The 19,616-nt window shown below is 33.5% G+C and overlaps 1 protein-coding gene across 1 annotated transcript in view; it reads right to left on the reverse strand.

Annotated features, from left to right (window-relative positions):
* Positions 1 to 19,017, reverse strand: part of LOC106668955 (cadherin-23-like) — a 36,383-nt gene extending 17,366 nt beyond the window's left edge. The window contains exon 1 of the mRNA XM_024229806.1: positions 18,850 to 19,017. The gene's annotated coding sequence lies outside the window, so the exon portion shown is untranslated. The remainder of the gene's footprint in view (positions 1 to 18,849) is intronic.
* Between the last annotated feature and the right edge of the window lie 599 nt (positions 19,018 to 19,616).

A 19,616-nucleotide genomic window follows, 5' to 3' on the forward strand; every position in this document is an offset into this window, starting at 1 on the left:
ACCTTATGTTCAAATAAAAGAAAAAATGAAAATGAAAGTTTTCAAATTGTCCTCCATTGTTTAATTGCCCCTACGATAACTATTTAACTTCCTACCTTTTTTCTAATATTAGTCTCACCTTTTAATAAGTTTTAAGTTCTTTACAAATGGATTAATTTTTATTATGAAGAAGTGTTTGTTTCTTTACTAATAAATAATTTCAGAATGCATTTGCTAATTATTAATTTACGGCCCGATCAACTCTTGGGCCGTGCATTTAATTCTCAGGATACGTCCCGTACCACGTTTTTGGCAACTTCCATCTAAAATTGCCCATCAATAATCAAAATAATCGAAGGTTCGAAACCGTTGGAAAGGTCATGAACTGTCGAAGTTTTTAGCTGGTTGGAAATCACTGTCCCATGCAGACGATTTTCCACAGATGATAGTTCTCCTTTCGTACCCCCTTGTCACTACACTTCCGCTCATTATGGTTTTTTCGGTCTAACCACGTTATTACGTTATCTGAGATTACAAAACACTCGTTGGGATAATCCGTAACCATTCAGCGACTCGAACGTCTACATTTATCTTTATCAATGCAAGTGAACAAAAACATAAGATCTCTTGAGAATTTTATTTAAACTAAAATTTATTATAATTCCTCAGGCGTGATTATTTTGACCTTAAAAAGTGTAGGCATGTGTAAATTAAACGAAAAATATTGTAATATTTATTACGGTTAGATTAGAACGCATTTCTCCCATATAAGTTACAAAGAAATAAAAATAGAGCAACACAGCGATATCTGTTATTTTGACCTTATTAAAAAATTGATAATACATCTGAACTTTTTAGTTTTCACATGGCGAACTTTAAAATTGAGTGGTATTTACTTCACATATATTCTTACTAAACAAAAATCAATATAGAAATTATGAATGATGGAGTGAGTGTGGAGTTCAATTTTTTTTTTTTAATTTTTTTTTAGATAGTATCCAAGATAGTATCCAAAGGTCGTTATTGCCACGTTCTAACTCAGGGAGTAATTCACCGGTAATATTAGACTCGATCTGATATTTCCAACCCTTATAATTCTACAATATATTTTTTAATATCCCAATAGTATATAATAAACAACTCGACAAGTGTCATAGATGGGACTATAGTTAAGGTACAACTTAACAGATAATGGGTGTTTTTTTTAATTTTTTAGTGACATGTTGTTTAATAATTTGTTGGATTCGTGAGGAACGGTCAAGAATGAGATAGTTTAGAAAAATATCTTTTTCATTTTTTGCCGACGTTTCGACCTTTATTCGGATCATCTGTGGACACAACATGTATTCACAACAATTTCACACAAATCCAATATGACACCACAAAAATAGCACACGTTTTATGTGAACCCTGAACCCGAATAAAGGTCGAAACGTCGGGGAAAAAATGGAAAAGGTATTTTTCTAAACTACCTCATTCTTGACCATTCCTCACGAATTCAACAAATTATAGCAGGTAATTATATTCTGCTGGAAATGCCGAAAATCTGCTGCCTGCTCAAGCTGAGATTTTCTTTTTCAAGGGTTCTGAATCCGGTTAGTCGGCCACTAGCTTGACAGGCGAAATATCGCTACCAGCAAGACGAAAGAAAAGCGTGTTTTCTCCTCCTTATAATAAAAATGCCGACTCTTTAATTGCTGCCGGGCCTGTCAGCGCATGCAAAGTTAATGGTCCTCAATAGAGTAAAATTTCCAATTTTGACATCAAACATCTCAGTTAAAATCAGATTAAATAATCATCGAACGAGGCAATCACGTAGGAAAATTTGTAAAATTATTGCCGGTGACGTACATCACCCTGCTTAAACCCAGACGGCGCACGCTGCTCAGCTTAAACTGAGGTTGCAATGTCACCAAAGTCAAACACTGGAAGAAAGATGTTTAAAAGTAGTGTACAGTGGGAGGTAATAGCTTAAATTTTGGTAAATAAAATTCGTTCAGTAGTTTTACAATAATCTCTTACAAATATTTAAGTTCGAGGCAATTGCATCGGGCATTGCGAATATGGTGGACGTGGGATAATTCATTTTCCAAAGATAATAAAATATTCCAGGCTGATTCCTTCCCATTTAGAAAACAACCCGAAATGAAACCGGAATATGCCTGCCTATTTACAGTGTTCCTTTGTCTTCTGAATTCGGGTAGAACCTTGACCGCCCACTTTTCATCTTGATACCCTATGAGGAACAACATCGTGCCCGATTTGTGGCCCAGTAATTTAACAATTTCAGCCAGACTGTAAAAGAAAAAAAAGTTCGTCCAGGTAAATTTAAATGGCGATTTTCCGAAACGGCGTCGTAAATATCAAATGGGGAGCGCGAGTTGAAATCACTGAGAAATAGTGGGGAATCGCAGCCTTTCGTGATACTTCCAAGGACTTTGAAAGTGCTCGATTTTGACCAGCGGTCAGGGATATTGCTAATATCACGTTTCTTCCAGTGAAAACGGCACGGATGCTAGGATTGTTGGAATTGAATACATAACAGGAAAGTTGCGTATGGAAATAAAAAACATTTATTGCTACTCCAGAAGCGCGTACCGATCACCGGGCATGCTAGGACGTACTATGGAACGTCTGTGTTAATTTTACTTCGAAACAAGGTTTATTAGACCATGTATCCAAATTAATCATTACCCCAAATTGAACAACGCGTGCTAATTAAGAGAACTTTCCAAAGTTTCACAAAAATATTGTAATCATGTTTATAGTACAGTACTCATACATATTTAAAAACGCATAATGATGCACGACCAATAAAAATACTCTATAAAACAGATACATATACCTATATTTTCGAAAAGATTCCTTTTTAACAGGAAGTATTATTATTCAAGAGGTTTTTTCCTCTTCTCCATTACTTTACCGCAAACCAGCATGGAATCGACAATCTATATAATTCGTATTTTATATTACATTTTCCAAAAAATCATACTTTTTTCATCATATATAAAAACCATTTCATTTCGAAATATATAAACCCGTTTATTTTTGAAAAAAGAGAAAGCCCTTGCGGTGGAGGCAAGATGTGGCCATCGAAGTCTCCCAGACGCAAAAAATCCACAAATGAGAGAAAGTTAGACGCTTCAGCAAGACTCCGGAAATATAATTATCAGCTACTTGTCGGTGGTTTCATCATAATTGATTATATCTGAGTGTAGGCCGCTTGTAGTATGCTTTTACCCTAGGTGACTTTAACGTCATAAAAACCAATGAGATGAGGTAGAATATCCGTACCGAGGATATAATAAGGAGATTTATTGTTATTGAGAAACATTATTTAAAAAATCGATTATTATTTTTTTTTCTCAAAACTAAACCTTTAATTTCTTCTATTTATTAAAAAAAAGAAGCAAAGTTCATGAGGAACGCATTCTGGATGGAACCGTTATCCGCTCTCTCTTACCTCTCCATTGGAAGTCGGTGGGATATTCGGTGAAGGAGTTCCGAGTCATTTCAAAGAGGAATTTAGGTGGATTTCGCTTATAATAAAATTACTTTCACTTTTGATCACGCAGATAGGCTAGTCGGATTTTCGTGACAGGATGTTCTTGCTTGAAAACAAAATCGCAACTTTGTACTTTCCTTCCTTGCGGTTTTGAAAACGCAATTTTAGCTTTGAAAGAGTAGTCTAACATTTTGTTAGAAAGAAACTATCTCAGTAGTAAAGTTTCATGGCTTACAGGATTCCTATAATTTAAAACAATTTAAACAATAACCTAGAACTACCAATTTCTATGTAATCTTGTTTCGACTGGATACTAAATTGAACATTGTTACCATTAATTATTCTTTTTGGGAATGGTCTTGGTTGAGATAAAAAAATTAGGCCACGAGCGAGATTCGAACCCACGACCTTCGGCTCAATAAGCAGCTGCTCTAACCACTTGAACATCGTGAGCTCCTAAGTTCGAATTCCGCTTGTGGCACTAACTTTTTCATCTCAACCAAGACCAAAAAAATAATAATTAATTGAAAGAAGTAATTTGGTTATTAGACCCCTAAACATAATAATGGTTACCATTATTTATTTAAGGAATGGCTTTCTTTTATTTGGGATGATATATACTTTCAATGTAAAGCCTCCAAGTTCAATTTCAACAATATCTAAAAAATCCGTTTATGAAATAAAAACTGTTTCAATCAAGCGTATATTCTTTAAAGATTACTCTAGTTTATATATCATAATATAAATTAATGATAGAAAATAATTTTTCGGTATGTTCTGTAATTACTACTGCTATCATTAGAAGTTGTTCAAATCTGTAAAATATTCAAGGACAACTAATCAATTTAACAATACTAGTGTATGCGGCCGACAAGATCAAATTTAGATTGGTTTTGTAATTATTCTTTTATTTTGGATGAACTTGATCTTATATTAATTTTTCCAAATAAAACTTCATCAGAATTACAAAAATTTGACTTACTATGATAAAAAAACCACATAGTACTAAACATTATGAGTGGTGATTAGGGACCGTTAGTTGATGATTATTCAGAAATCGTGAGATGCGGTCTGGTGTGGTGTAGGTTTCAGAAAAACATTTTCTTTATCGTGCCAACGTTTCGATCTTTATTGAGATCATCTTCAGGGCTCAAAGTGTTTGTTTTCTGTGTAATTGTGCCATTCTTGCGTGTCGTGTTGACAGTGCCCACTCAATATAAAATGTTTTTCTGAAACCTAGATCACACCAAACCGCATCTCAGGATTTCTGAATAACAAAGCATTATTTTAATTTTATTAGGAACCAACCAAAAATTATTTGTTGTTAAAAGAACACATTCGACCAAGTTGTGGGTTGTTTATTGACATCCAATTTTTATTTGAACATTTCCATATTTTTTCCAATTAATCTCAAATAAAATCCAAGCTGTGCAGGGATGTATAGGGAAGCCAGAATTGCTTGCGGGCAAAAACGAGTCATCCCTAATTTGACCTATTATTTATTAAATTATTCGGGACTTACAAGGGGAGGCCACAGATGGCCGCGGACGGGTAAGCGAATTCGATCTTTTTTTCCGTACTTCTAAATCAAAAAATATTAGACCCATCTCGACGTTAAATCCTGACCTGCTGAGACAATCAAATAAATTTTATACGATTTACCTCATCTTTTAGAAATATTATTTTCTGCATAAATGTTAATGTATTTCAACGTTAATATAATATAATTATTATATCAGAATATATGTTGTTTTTTTCCCTGATCAACTCAGATGTGTCTACCCATGTATTTGTGTGAGTGGTTGTTTGCGATGTAATTACTTTGTTATTTTAATTCATTTTTTGTAAATGAACACATTTATTCATTCATTCACTTCTAAAAGGAAAAATTAGAATTAGAGACGTTGTTATGATCAATAACATTAATTTAAATTAATTAATCTTTATGTAAGGTATCGGTTGAAATAAAAAAGCCAGTGTCACGAGCGGGATTCGAACCCACGACGTTGGCTAAATACGCCGCTGCTTTATCAGTTGTTCTATCCTGACTTCGATCCACTCGGACACCAATTTCCCATCGCAACCCACCTTTCGAATTTTCCCTCCTTTTTGCCATTGTGCAAACATAAAGATTAATTAATCGAAAGAAGTTATTTGGGCAATCGGGCCACGAAATCTAATGGATTTAAAAACATTAATGTTTTCATACATTCATCAAGTATTGTGGTTATCGAGTGTGTTACCAATTTGTTTCGGCCCTGATTAATTTGAGTTTTTTTAAACTGTTACTTAAATTGAGACGTATTGTTTGAAGATAATTATATATGACACACACCGACCTCAGTAGATGGCTATATGGTTAATGTAATAACGGTCATATGTTTCATTTGAGGTTAAGCACAAATTGCTTTCAATTACTAATCATTTCAATAACTTAATATATCCATCAACCGAATATTAAAGATGTTTAACGTAATTTACGACTGCAGTTTTGAAAATCTTTTCAATTGCATTTATTTTTAGAAAAGCTTGAAACTTTAAACTTGCGGATTCCACAGTATTTTTTGTAAGATTTGCCCTACTTTAAGGTCGCTAGAATTACCAAGCCTTTCGAATGTTGAAATTTTCTCTTGTTGGATGTAAATGCAAATCAGCCCATTTAGAAGGAAAACAGCAAAAACAACACCCATCATACACAAACACCCATCTATGTGTTGATTTCTGAAACCTAGTTACGATCTGTAAAGCCTGCGGTGAAAAAGTTTGGAAATGTCGGTAGTTTGAGGATCGGTTTGCGGAGCGTGGTTTTATTATGTAGGAATGCAACTGGTACTGGGTTAGAGATAAAGCCGCGGACAATAAAAACTCAAGCCCTCCTCCGAAAGGGGTCGGGTAGTTAGGTAACTGTGAACTCCATCTCCGTTACGTGGCAACTTTCACGTTCTTATTTCCTTAAAGTTCATCTTGACACATATCGTCTCCGGTTAATCCGTGTTAGACCTTCGATTAGAGCCGTATTAAATCTTTAATTTAGGTATCAAGCGGAACATTTGTGACCGCGGATTGTTTTTTCTTCCTCAGTTCAATTTTTTGTATCCAAAATCTTTCTTTATCGTATGAAGTTCCGTTCAACGCCTTTATCGCTAGTCCGTTTATCGTCCGTTGTACCGGAAACCCCTTTTGTATGTATAAAAAGTGTACTATGAATATACCAGTATCATCCCCCTTCAGTATCTTCATCATCCCACCCCTAAATATTTTCAAAGAAGGGGAAGGCTCCACAAGGGGTGTAACGATTAACATACACCAGCAACTGTACGGACAGTAACAAAGATAGATTATTATTAGAAAACAATGGGGGAAAATCCTGTGTATAGTCTTGATTCTGTAGGAAAGCAATATCTATATATCTGATCAATCATAAATGCCAAACATAACAACAATGAAATGGAAGAATGATATGAACCAATCTTTCTTCTGACAAAATCATTCGTACAATTTTATTAACCGGCTCACTACTTGAATTAATTAAGTAGTAAAGTATATAAATAATTTTCAATATAATAAAAGAATGTTTGGCATAATCAATTCAAAATATGGTACTTTCCGGGTAAAGTCACATATTTCATTGTTTTAATTTAGTTATAACCTTAAAAGGCTACTGTAGTTTTTAGTCTTGACATCATGTGTGACAGGACACATCAAATCTTTCATGTAGGTTTAAAAAAAAGACATTTCTCTTTAACTGTTTTTCTTACATTGATATTTTAAAACAATGTTCATATTGAACACACTTTATGACCTGAAGTGTAAATAGGCTTGCCCTCCAAAAATTAATGTAAATTTAGTTTACAAAATAATTACGAATATCAGGTTTTGCGTTTGCTATCAAAGTAGGATTTATTTAACTTGTTAATTTGGAAAGTAAGATTAACTAAGTTTTATTACTTGTTGTAAGATATTAGCGTTAATGTATGAAGATTTTAACAGGTTTATAATGGTTTATAAAATATAGTTTCAATTTTCGTTTTAAAGTATGTTTTAACTGTAGTATAAAGTTTGGCAGTACACTTTCGTTTTATTTAACACTTGTCGTAGTAAATCTTACATTTGTTATTAATGAAAATTTAAATTGCAAAAATGAATGTGTTAACAAATGAATTTGATTTCAGATTTTTATTTGAAAATTTTTTACATGAGTTTAAAAAAAAAATGATCATAGATTAACTTCTATTAGAATCCATTACAGTTCGTGGTTCGATTTACCAATTAACTTTTTTCAATTAATTACTCTTTATGAAAGGTATTGTTTGAGATAAAAAAGTCAGTGTCACGAGCGGGATTCGAACCCCGACCTTCGGCTAAATACGCCGTTTCTCTACCACTTGAGCTATCGTGACTTCGATCCGCTCGAACACTAATTCCCTTCTCAACCCCACCTTTTGAATTTTCCCTCCTTTTTGCCATTTTTCAAACGTCGTATAATCTATTTGATTCTCGGCGACAAATGAAATGGCCGCGGAGCGCTTTCTTGAAGATATACTTTTTATCTCAACGAGTACCTTTCATAAAAATTAATTAATTGAAAAAAGTTAATTGGTCAATCGGACTACGAACTGTAATGGATGTACTAATTAAACTGAAGAATATCTTCACGAAAGCTCTCTGCGGCCATTTCATTTGCCGCCGAGAATCAAATAGATTACACGACATTTAAAAAATGGCAAAACGGAGGGAAAGTCCGAGAGGTGAGGATGAGATGGAAAGTTAGTGTCCGAGCAGATCGAAGTCACAAGGGCTCAAGTGGTAGAGCAGCGGCGTATTTAGCCGAAGATCGTGGGTTCGAATCCCGCTCGTGTCACTGACTTGTTTATCTCAACCATTCACTTTCATAAAGAGTTCTATTATAATATTTAAATATTTTTACTCTAAAAGCATCTCAGATTTTAATTTAAGAAACATGGTATACGCGTGTTTTAGTTATCAATGAAAGCTTTACTTCAGAATATATGGTTTACCAAAGTTCCAAGCCTTTGAAGTTTATTTTACCTTACTTTTAAGCCTTAAAAATGCCTTTCTACGATAGATTTGTCTTACAGCCCAACGTTTAGGAACAGCAGTACTGACTTGAATTTACAGTATCAAGTAAGTCACGTTCTTCGTTACGAGTTGGTTCACAGATATCAAACAATATCTTCCGCCTATATCAAAATATTTTTTGCCATTAAGCCCGTTGTATAAATTTTATCTTAGGTTTTGGCGTAGCTTTTTCTAAAGAACGGTAAATGTAGATTGTTAAAAAAAAAAGGAACCACGGTCTACTTTCGAGATATTTAGGAACTGACAACACTAGTGTTAAAGAATCAATGACTATGAAGGTGGGAAACCACCACTGCACCGAATAATGAACCGAAATGAGGATAAAATAGCTGTACAAACAAATCCCGACGTCTGCAATTTAATACGACTGATCTAACATCGACACACTGATTTTTATTTAATTTATTTATTTACCTTTTTATATGAAATAAACATTGAGAAAAAAATGTAAAAGAAAACACCGGGGATAGTAATTACTTTCTTCGTTTTCTTCATGTGTGGATATTTTCTTTAAGGAAATAGTCTTTGATAAGATTAACGTAAAAAAACCTTATTAGAATGAAAGGATCAATGGATCCATGAAAATAGAAAGGAAAAAATAGAATATGAGAGAGAGAAGGGAGTGAGTGTGTTTTTGAAATTATTGCATGACAAATATACCAGCAAAATTGTCGTACAATCTTCTAAATATATGCCAAAAATTGCTATCAAAAACTAGTTGAATCAGCTTTCGAAAATGTAATCGTTTATAATTTTTAAATGCTTTAATGTTTATTGACAGTAAACTTATAATATAACGGTAAAAAATTTGCAATATTGTTCATTTTACTGTCTTAATAACATAAATGTCGTTCCAACACTANGTGTGTGTGTGAGAGAGAGAGATTAAACAAGGAGAGAGTGTAAGGCGGTGTGATTGATAAAAAATGAAAAAGAGAGGGTAGTAAGAGAGTGTAACAAGATAAAAATGAGAGAGATAAAATGAGTTTTCAACTTGTTTATCTGTGCAAGTTTTTATTTAAAAAGATTTTTCCTTAGTAGTTATTTTACATAAGATTAAAGAAAATATCCAATATTATGCCCCCTTAAATTTATTTTCGGTACATAATAAACAAAAATAATCTTTAAAACACTAACAAACCTTATCAAAAGGTGATCAGTCCGGGTAGAATTGTGTAAAATGTATCCTGTTTTCGCAAGTCGACCTAGGTATTGTATTGTCGTAAGCCAATAAACCGAACTATGGGTCCGTTTAGTGTGTCAATAGTCGTAAGTATCTCTTGGCATACAATAGATTGTCTTGATCAGGTAGGTCACGTTCTTCTGTTGAGTCATCTCGAATCCCACTTTAAAAAATGAATCTAATTTCGCCTAGGGATTTTTTTCGTCACGATCTGTTGGGTGGTCTGAGATTGAAAACATTTTCAAGAATCAAAACTTTCATGGCCATCTTGACCCTTTTTGTTTTTATTTTCACTATTTGTTCCAGTTATAGTGAATGTTACTTTTATAATATCTATTAATTTTTTTTTATTTTAAAAATGAAAGACTTATTTTCAAAAAATGTAGTATGATAAAAGTATATTACATTGTAAGGATGTAAGTGGAACTATTGACAGAATTGGCCTAAATAAACCGTTTATCCTACTTTTGTTTTTGGCCTCTTGACAAATTGTTAAACAATCTGTTAATTATTTACTTACACAGACAAGTTTTAGCATGAACATCTTTCAGGAAATACCATTTTCTACTTAGCAATTCCGTTTATGTTTCATCTTTTGTTGACCACTTTCACCTTTGAATTAGTATTCTAGGGCTGTTTTTTCATTAATTAACGACACAGGAAAATACCGCTGTGTTATAAAGTGTAGAAATTTAAAAAAAATCAATTTCCGTATTGATGAGTGTAGTAAATTCCATTAACAATAATAAATTTGTATACAAAAAAAATTTAAACGTTATGTAAATTTTAATTCGTTGTAATTTATTTGCTTTTTTGTCTACTATTAAAAAGAATAATTAATTTTGTGCTTTATTTAATGAATTTAATTTTTTTGCTCTTATAAAATAAATTTTATGTTTTCTACTCTGAATAAACCGGTCGACGATCACAACACGCACTCTAATGTATTCTGTCCTTGACTCTTTCTTCTTTCCCTTGTTGGGCGGGCCACAATTAAAATATTTGCATTATTCCCTTCCGGCTCCGCGATTCCATCTCGGTCTCCAGACGGAAGACTAAGAAAAAAAATTTACATCACATCGTGACGTTGTGGCGTGGGAGACAGAAAAGATTCATAAATGTGTCAGGAGGGTGAAGGAAAGAAAACCAACGGAGCCACGAGAACTGGAATAGTATCACGACAGTTATCATTTTACATAAAGACAGCTTGCAGTTTAAACAGGATTCTTTAAGCAAAGGTGTGAGATTTATTTTTCACTCCTTATTTTATTTCTAGAAAAACGCCGTGTAAATCACTCTTGACTTTCACGGGTCAGGGTTATCGCAATGGTCTTTTAGAAACCCGTTGGATGTATTTATTTTTTGCAAGGAAACAATAATATTTATGTACAAACTGCTGACAACACAAACAGAAATGAATTACTTGTAGCAGCAATAAAGCAGAAAAAGATATATCTGATAAATGGGTATACTTATTTTACAACATCACGCTCAAGAAATTCGTATCTAAAATGTGTAACAGTAACAATATTGGCGAAGGTTAAAATCAATAAAAATGTACTTAGGAAAATCCCAACCTTAAAAACCGCTTAACTAAATTGAAAAACCAACAGTTTTTTAAGTATGGTGTGGGGAGATGTAGTGTAAGGAAGAAAACAGAGAGAGAGAGAGAGAGAGGGATATGTATATATGTATATATATATATATATATATATATATAGAGAGAGAGAGAGAGAGATTGACAAAGAGGTTAGAGAGAAATAGAAAGAGATTAACGAAAACTTAAAAAACTAATACAGATATCTAGATAGCTAGAAAAAGAGAGCGATAGAGTAAGAAAGAGAGGAGAGATAAAGAGGATAGAGAAAAATAGAGAGTGATTAACGAAAACTAAAAAAAAATATAATAAACATTCATAACAATTGTCGTAGTAAATCTTTCATTTGTTATCAATTTCAAAAAAAAATTAACGTGTTAATTAATGAATTTGATTGTAAAATTTTATTTGAAAGTTTTTTTTACAAGAGTTTCTATTTAAAAAATGATCATAGACAAACTTCTATTAGAATACCTAAATATAAAGTTTTAGAAAGATTTTTGCTCTAAAAGCACTCAGATTTTAATTTGACCAATACAGATACATAAACAGATAGCTAAAAAAAGAGAGAGGATAGAGTGGTAAAGAGAGGGGAGATAAAGAGGATAGAGAGTGATTCACAAAAAGTGAAGAAAATCAATACAGATATGTAAAGAGATAGCAAGAAAAAGAGAGGGGTAGTGTGAGAAAGAGAGAGAGAGAGGGAATGATATAAAAACTAAATGATATAGATATATAAAAAGATAGACAGATAGAAAACAAATGAAAGAGTCAGAGAGAAAGAATGTGGTGTGTGTGTGTGTCTGTCTGTTTCTGTGTCTGTCTGTCTGTCTGTCTCTCTGTCTCTCTGTCTGTCTNTACTTTATAGTATGTATATAGTATGCTTCTTGCGCGCCCTACTGGGTGGCTGCGTATGAGGCTTGCGAGTGGGCTCGCAAAATTTTTAGTAATCTATTGCGTTTATAGATCCATTTACCTCTAAAAAATATCTTTAAGCATTACCAAATTTGACCGGAAAGTGACAATCGTTCTACGCTGAATTGTGTAGGATTTAATTAATTTTTCTCATAAACAAGTGTAAAGATTGATCTGTTTTTATATCTTCTGCGTAACCGTAATTTCTTGTACTGTTTGACTATCATTCCGGTTTATCTTTCCCAATATCTTGTATGTCGAAAATAACGTTTAAAATTTACTAAACATGATCAAGGTTGTGGTAATCCAGTAATATCTCGTCGATTTGTACTAATTATTTCGGACAGCGGCCGTTTTATCTATAATGTTCCATGTCGACATAGACTGTTTTAAACTCGCTATTTGCAGTTAGATGATAGAAAAACGTGGCTCTAGTTAAAAATACTTACTAAAATTTCAATTTTTCCGAAGGTGGTAATGATTCGTTAATAATGATTAGGTTATCCATGTTTAGAAATCTTTACAGTTTTTGTTTTTTAGTTTCGATTCGTATAGAGAAAAAAAGGATTTCTCCTACATTAAAGAATAAAGAATGTTCTATGTACATGTAAGCAGTACATCTCGTTCTATTTCTGATTTTCCCCCTAAAAAATACTGCACGTCCTAGGCTGCTGGGTTTGTGGAGCGTGACTTATTTATTTTTATTATTACTATAAATTTTTTTATACCACCGGACATAAAAAAAGATGGTAGCTGCTATTTTAAATCCGTTTCCCTCGAAGTTCAGAAAGGCATCCGAAACGAATCGGATTCTTACGCTCCGCCAACTATCCTCTAAACCAATTTAATTATTTACGTGCATCCATCATTTTTTTGTAAACAAAAAAACTCTTGAAAAATGCACGGGATATGTGCGATAAAAAATGTTTATGCTCTACTTTATACGGTTTGCCTGAAATCACCACCAAGTTTTTTAAATTTTTAAAAAAATATTATTTTGTTCTTACGTATAAGATTTTGACAACTATATAAAATACCAAAATCTTATTTATGCATTCAGTTATTTAAAAATTTAAAGTATAACAACATCAATAACAAAAAGAGTAAAATTTAGAGCATAACGATATAATACATAGTTTATTACTTTTGTAAAATAATTATTGGGTATCACTTTTGAAAATGGATTATATGTAAGTAGACGTGTTGTCAGAATTTATAATTGAAACATACGAAAACTCTATTAACATACATCACATGAATAACAATATATCGACCACACCAGAATACTTAATAAGCAACACAAACCTTTGGCCAAACCATGACTAACAGACATATTACCACTCACGAAAATGATCAGAAATTTGCAGTACTATCAATAATTTGTGCTAATCCGATATGTTGTTTTGTCAATACGTATTTATTACTTGTGAGAAAACTTTGTTTACTGTTTTATTGTAATCCTCAAACTCTTTCCTAACTGCATTGAAAACATAATACAATCAGTCCTTTTTATAAGTCCCACAAAACCAGGGATCCAGTGTGTGGTTTCAGTCCAACCGTTAACAATTAATAATTAAAATCAATTCAACATTGGTAACGATTAAAAATTTCTCCAGCATCTAAATCACCTAAAATAAGATCAACAGTAATCATCTAAATTAAGAAGCAATTTTATTTTTTGTTGAAGATAAATAAAACTTTCAATTAATTAAGGTTTTTAGTTGAGATAAAAAAGTCAGTGTCACGAGCGGGATTCGAACCCACGACCTTCGGTTAGATAAGCCGCTACTCTATAACTTGAGCCATGGTGCCTTCTATCCAGTCGGACACTAACTTCCCATCTCAACCCCACTTTTTGAATTTTCCCTCCTTTTTGCCATTACCATCCAAACATTAATTAATTGAAAGATATTAATTGGTCAAGCGGACCACGAAAACTAGTAAATTTAATAAATAAAACTTTTGAAATGTGAATGTAATACAATAGTTGAATTGAAATGATTTTACAGTGAAACCGATATCGGCAATTCTGGATGAGGTTCAAAAAGCAGCATCCCACCGTTCTTTGAGTAATAAGTACGAATGCTCAGTATGGACTATTAGTGACATTCAGAAAATGAATGCAGCCCGTGTGAGAGGAATTGAAAAGAATAAAGCAGGTCGTAAGCCAAAACTTTCAGATGCCTTCAAGGTCGGCATTATTCGTTCAAGCAAATTTGATAATGCCGTTCAAATACAACGGAAGTTTAAGCGGTTCGATAATCAGTGCTGAATGAGTTCGCCGTGTCTCGAAGAAAACTGGCTTGCGAGGAAGGGAAAATTTTAACAAACCAATGCTAACATAAAAATCTAAGATTAGCCATCGCCAAAAAAATATGCCCACTGCACAGAAAATGATTGGTCAAATGTATGATCTGACAAATTCAAAATTAATAGATTTGGGTCTGATGATAACGAGTAGGGTAAAACTAAGGGTAAGACAAACCAACAATTAAATTTGGTGGAAGTATAGGGGTATGGGGATGCTTAATGACAGAAGGGGTTAGTTTCATTCAAAAATAGAAGGAAGAATGTCTGCAGTCACTATGTTGAGTAATTAAAGCATACTTAGACAGGAAGGGTTAGAAAGCTCAATAAACGCAAAATTGACATTATTTTCCAGCAGGACAATGATCGTAATCATACCGCCCGTGTGACAAACCCATGGCTTGACGAAAATAGGTTGAATTCGTTAGAATGGCCACTACAATCCCCAGATTGAAACCCTACAGAGAATCTCTGGGCCCAGCGGAAGAGATCTGTCACTGATGTTAACGCTTTACCAGCAATTGTGGGAAAATGTTGTGACCAGTGGAATTAAATCACACCACAACAATGTGAAGAGTTGGTACAATGTAGCCAAGACGGATCTGCGCCGTAATCAACCCTACACCAAATATGAAACGTTAACAACTCGTAAACTTGTACAAAAAAGTAAATTTTTGTTCTTCTTTAAATAAAAAACATTGTTCTATACATTTTTTGTAGTTTTTGTAATTCTACTTGTAAGTAATACCTTAGCACCAACGGAGTTACAATTTAACTGATATAAAATTGTAAAAACATGAGATGTATCGTTAAGCATAGGCGATTTTTTCAATTCCGTCAGTCACATAAATACATTACACGTATTCGTCTAACTATTAACTGTAGTTGTTCCTCTTTTCTCAAAGCACTCTCTCACTCTCTCTCTCTCTCTCGTCTTTCGTTTCTCTCTCTCTCTCTCTCTCTCTCTCTCTCTCTCTCTCTCCCTCTCTCACCCTCTCCAAAATATGTTTATTGTGTGCGTTTATAAAAAAAATCGGATTTACACAGCCACTCTCTAAAACTTTATTTATTTTTTTACGAGGGTTCGCAACAGTCATATCAACCCTCAGGGTGCCGGTGTTTTTGAAAAAAACAAAAACATTTGTAAATATGTCTGGTTCGAATACAGGGCCGCTGGATTCGAACACTGGACCTTTACCTTACAGTGATGAGCGCCTTGTCAACGGCTAAACCGTTGCGACCACCGACGCCCCTTTGAAAGTGGCACTGCTGAACATTGATCTAAAACTTTATTTTTATTGGAGGCATGAAAGTAAATTGCATGGTTTGAATACATTCACAGCAGAAATATATCACGTATTTATCGCTTTCCAAGCCATAGAAACAAAAACCGATAGGGTAAACCAAATTAAAGGCAATTTATTAACCCATAAAATCAGAAGGGGAAAAGTCAAGACTCACTCTTGCAACACCAGCACTAACTAGACGGATATACGCCCTTCTTGCCAAAGTAGTAAATTATACCATTCAGTTCTGATAACGGCAATCATAAATTTAAATTTCACAATATTTGTGTAATGCATGGTAAAAGCACGGATCAAAAAATCAAACAATATATTATATTAATATAAGCGATTTGTATAAAGATGTTTTAATATTTCGTTTTATAGAATAAGATAAGTAATTATTATGCGTTAACATGTAACTGTCCGTTGGTTGTCGAGGGCAAGGGGAGTCAAACCACTTTACATTACTTTTTGCAAATTATTATAAACTCAAATTTCATGGGCTTTACATTCAAACCCAGAATTGCTAGCGTGGTAAATATGCAGATAAACGAAAGATGTAGCCGTTAATGAAGTGTCCTGATAAATATCTTCTTAAATTACTATTAATATAATTATCAGCTATGCACTAACAATGTTATACTGTTGTGTCTGTTCCCACCTACGGAAAATAACAATACAGCTGAGTTTTGTCAAAACATGTTTCCACCTTTAAATATAATATCTTAAAATTGACTGAAAATCTCAATTAGTAGTATGTGTTAATGTAATAATAATGTTAAGCGTTTTGTATAATTAGAATAAAAGCTGAACTTCTTACTGCCCTTAGCCCACCCTGAGGATGTCAATAAATTTGATGAAACTTCGGCATACGTAAAAATGTTGTTTTTCTTTTCTCTTCCACATCTACTTGACTGATCATCCTACCTTCAGAAAAAGAGTTTAAATTACAATGTCGTAATCAGTAGAAAATAATGTTTTCACACATAAAAACGCCCAATCTCACATTAAAGTGTGAACGATGATATCAATTTCTTCTGACTTATAATCCTTACAAATTTGAACGCAAACTATTGTTTTTCTCTACGTGTAGGAAAATTGGGTTGTTTCACAGTAGACGGTGCTTTTTGAGCCCGTACTATTCAGATGTGTAAATAATGGATGCATAGTAGAAATTAGAGACCTAGCCTGTTAAATAATTAACGTCGTTTACCTGTAAACGTTTGTTTACTTTCGAATCATGAAATTCATTTCAACTCCTAATAACGTATAGATCTTAATATGAAACCTGTTTCTGGGCAAAGTAGGGGAGATCCGGCCGAAGAACTGTTTCTTCTCCAATCTTCACAAATACCGTTAGGTAGAATTGTTGGAGGCCGGCTACCGGTAATTGTCCATAATTGTTCCGATTTCCTTTTCAACTTTTTGCCATCACTTTATGTATTTTTGTCAAGTGGTTTTACTAAATATATTTTAAAAAATTATCACCGATAAGTAATAAAATTAAAACCTAAGAAGATTTCTCAAATGGGGGGAAAACACGTAGGGTGCGGTAATCAGTCAGGTGTCTGGCAAACGGCCATGCGCCATTAACTTCACCCGACCCATCGTTAAAGTCTCCTTCCTATTTGGCAACAACCTTCCCAATGAAATTTCGCCAGAATGAAAAACAAAAATAACACGAAAACCCGTCTTATAAATAATTACTTTGACAAAAATACATTAAGAAACATGGACAAATATATTTATACCATAATGATATTGACTGTTCATACAAATATTCTTGAGAAGTTTTAAGACAACCAGCGAGGGTAGCGGACCTTCAGAGTTATTGTTTACATGCCGAGTTCATCAACTCGCAGGCTATCCAAGTTCGTAATAACTGTACAAGGATGAGAGACGTGGCTGGAAGAGAAATCACTTTTATTGTAGAATTGTTGTTTTGCAATTTTCTATTTTTGAAAAATGAGGAAATAATAATAATAATACATGATAATAAAATTGGATCACATTGAACAGATGAGATCAATGGAGATTAAAATGAATGTACTCTGAAACTGAACAACAGCGAGGTAGCAAGGTGAAGACAAAATATAATATTTTTAACTTTTCTCTTATTAGATATTGTATATGATTTTATCTCGTAGAATAGTAATTTTCAGTCATTTCATGGATTTCTCTATAAATATTTTAGCATCATAACATTATATCACTACTGAAATACCGCAAATAATTCATACGTAGAAATAATTGATGTGGAATGCAAGATTTTGTTCTACCATAGATTTAAATACTTCTTGAGATATTTCAGACTAAATTTAACTGTTGTTTTCTATGAGAAGTAAGTAGAACCAAAAATAAAAGTATAACACTATACATGCATAATCGATTTTCTGTCCGTAAGAACTTATATCAAAGAAATAAAAACATTTATGGAAGTCCCTTTCACACCTCTCGGATGACATTTAGAAAATAAGGTTTAAATGAACGATTGTATAATTATAGGAATTTCTTATATTATTCGTACTGAACCCATTCCCAAATAAGATCGTCGGTCGTATTATTTCGCCCAGACTCCTCCAAGCCATCCTGGTTTTGAACGTCACGACTCAGAGCTAAAAGTATCCCGTCCTGAAAAAGCACACTGGCCTATATTCTTTTGCCGGAGTGGTCGCAACCAGTTTTATGCTCGTTTATGCTATTTCCCCCGCCGTAATTACGAGATGCCGGATCGACTGACTCAATGGTCTAGGCACTTAGCCAGCCCACGCCCTTTGCTCGCACCTGCTTCCCCGAAAACCCCAGGTCACATTCCTTTTATTTGAGCAGACTGAACGTACTCATATCGATCCAGTGAAGACAGGTAGTTTTTTAATTTAAATTATCTCTTGAGCTGAATGTTACTGTTTAAATATAAAGTTTTATCAGGAAGAATACAATGGAAATATTTAAAAAAATTAACATAATTGATGTTTACCTTAATTTATAAGACAAATAATATGGCAAGATTCAAATATGGTGATTCATGTAGTTATCCTCTGAGAAATCCTAATCGGCGTAGGAAAAAATGCAAAGTCGGCACTGAACATGCGAAGGAACCACCTCCTTCTTGGCACTGTCTTTCGCGAACTGTCCCCACAAGGAGAAGAGGTGGGCCGGCCAGGATACGCGCCATCTGGCGTAAGGCTCAACAAATGATAAACCCGTTCTTTTCCCTTTCTTCTTGTTCTTCTTCCTCTCCCAATCGCACGGAGTCCAAACCCAAGCTGTTTTATCGTTCAAGACCACGGGAGGAAGAGTGGTCCTTCCGTAAACAGAATCAATCAATCATGGCAGAATTTTTGAAAACAAATCAAAAAGTCAAAATACAAATTGATACAACAAATCGTAGCGAACAAGCATCAATAAATTTTCTTAAGGCAATACTTCATGAATATTGTTTATTTATATTTTATGTTACACACGTCAAACTGATTAAAACCCTTTCAGCATGTGATCCAATTTTACGCGACATAATCTTTATATCCTTTTCGATTCTTACAGAATGTTTCAAAATTGAAAATAGAAAGCAAAAATCTCTACATACCTACATTAAAAACAATATTTTACTTCTTTTACTTGACTATAACGTTTCCTTATATAAATTTACCATTAGCATTTATTTACACTAAAAGCGAATAGGTTTTTTAACCATTACAAATATAATACACTATATTTGATTAACATCTGAGATGGCGGGGTTTT

Source organism: Cimex lectularius, unplaced genomic scaffold (genome assembly GCF_000648675.2).
Source record: "Cimex lectularius strain Harlan isolate CLEC.00 unplaced genomic scaffold, Clec_2.1 scaffold247, whole genome shotgun sequence".
Lineage (NCBI taxonomy): Eukaryota > Metazoa > Arthropoda > Insecta > Hemiptera > Cimicidae > Cimex > Cimex lectularius.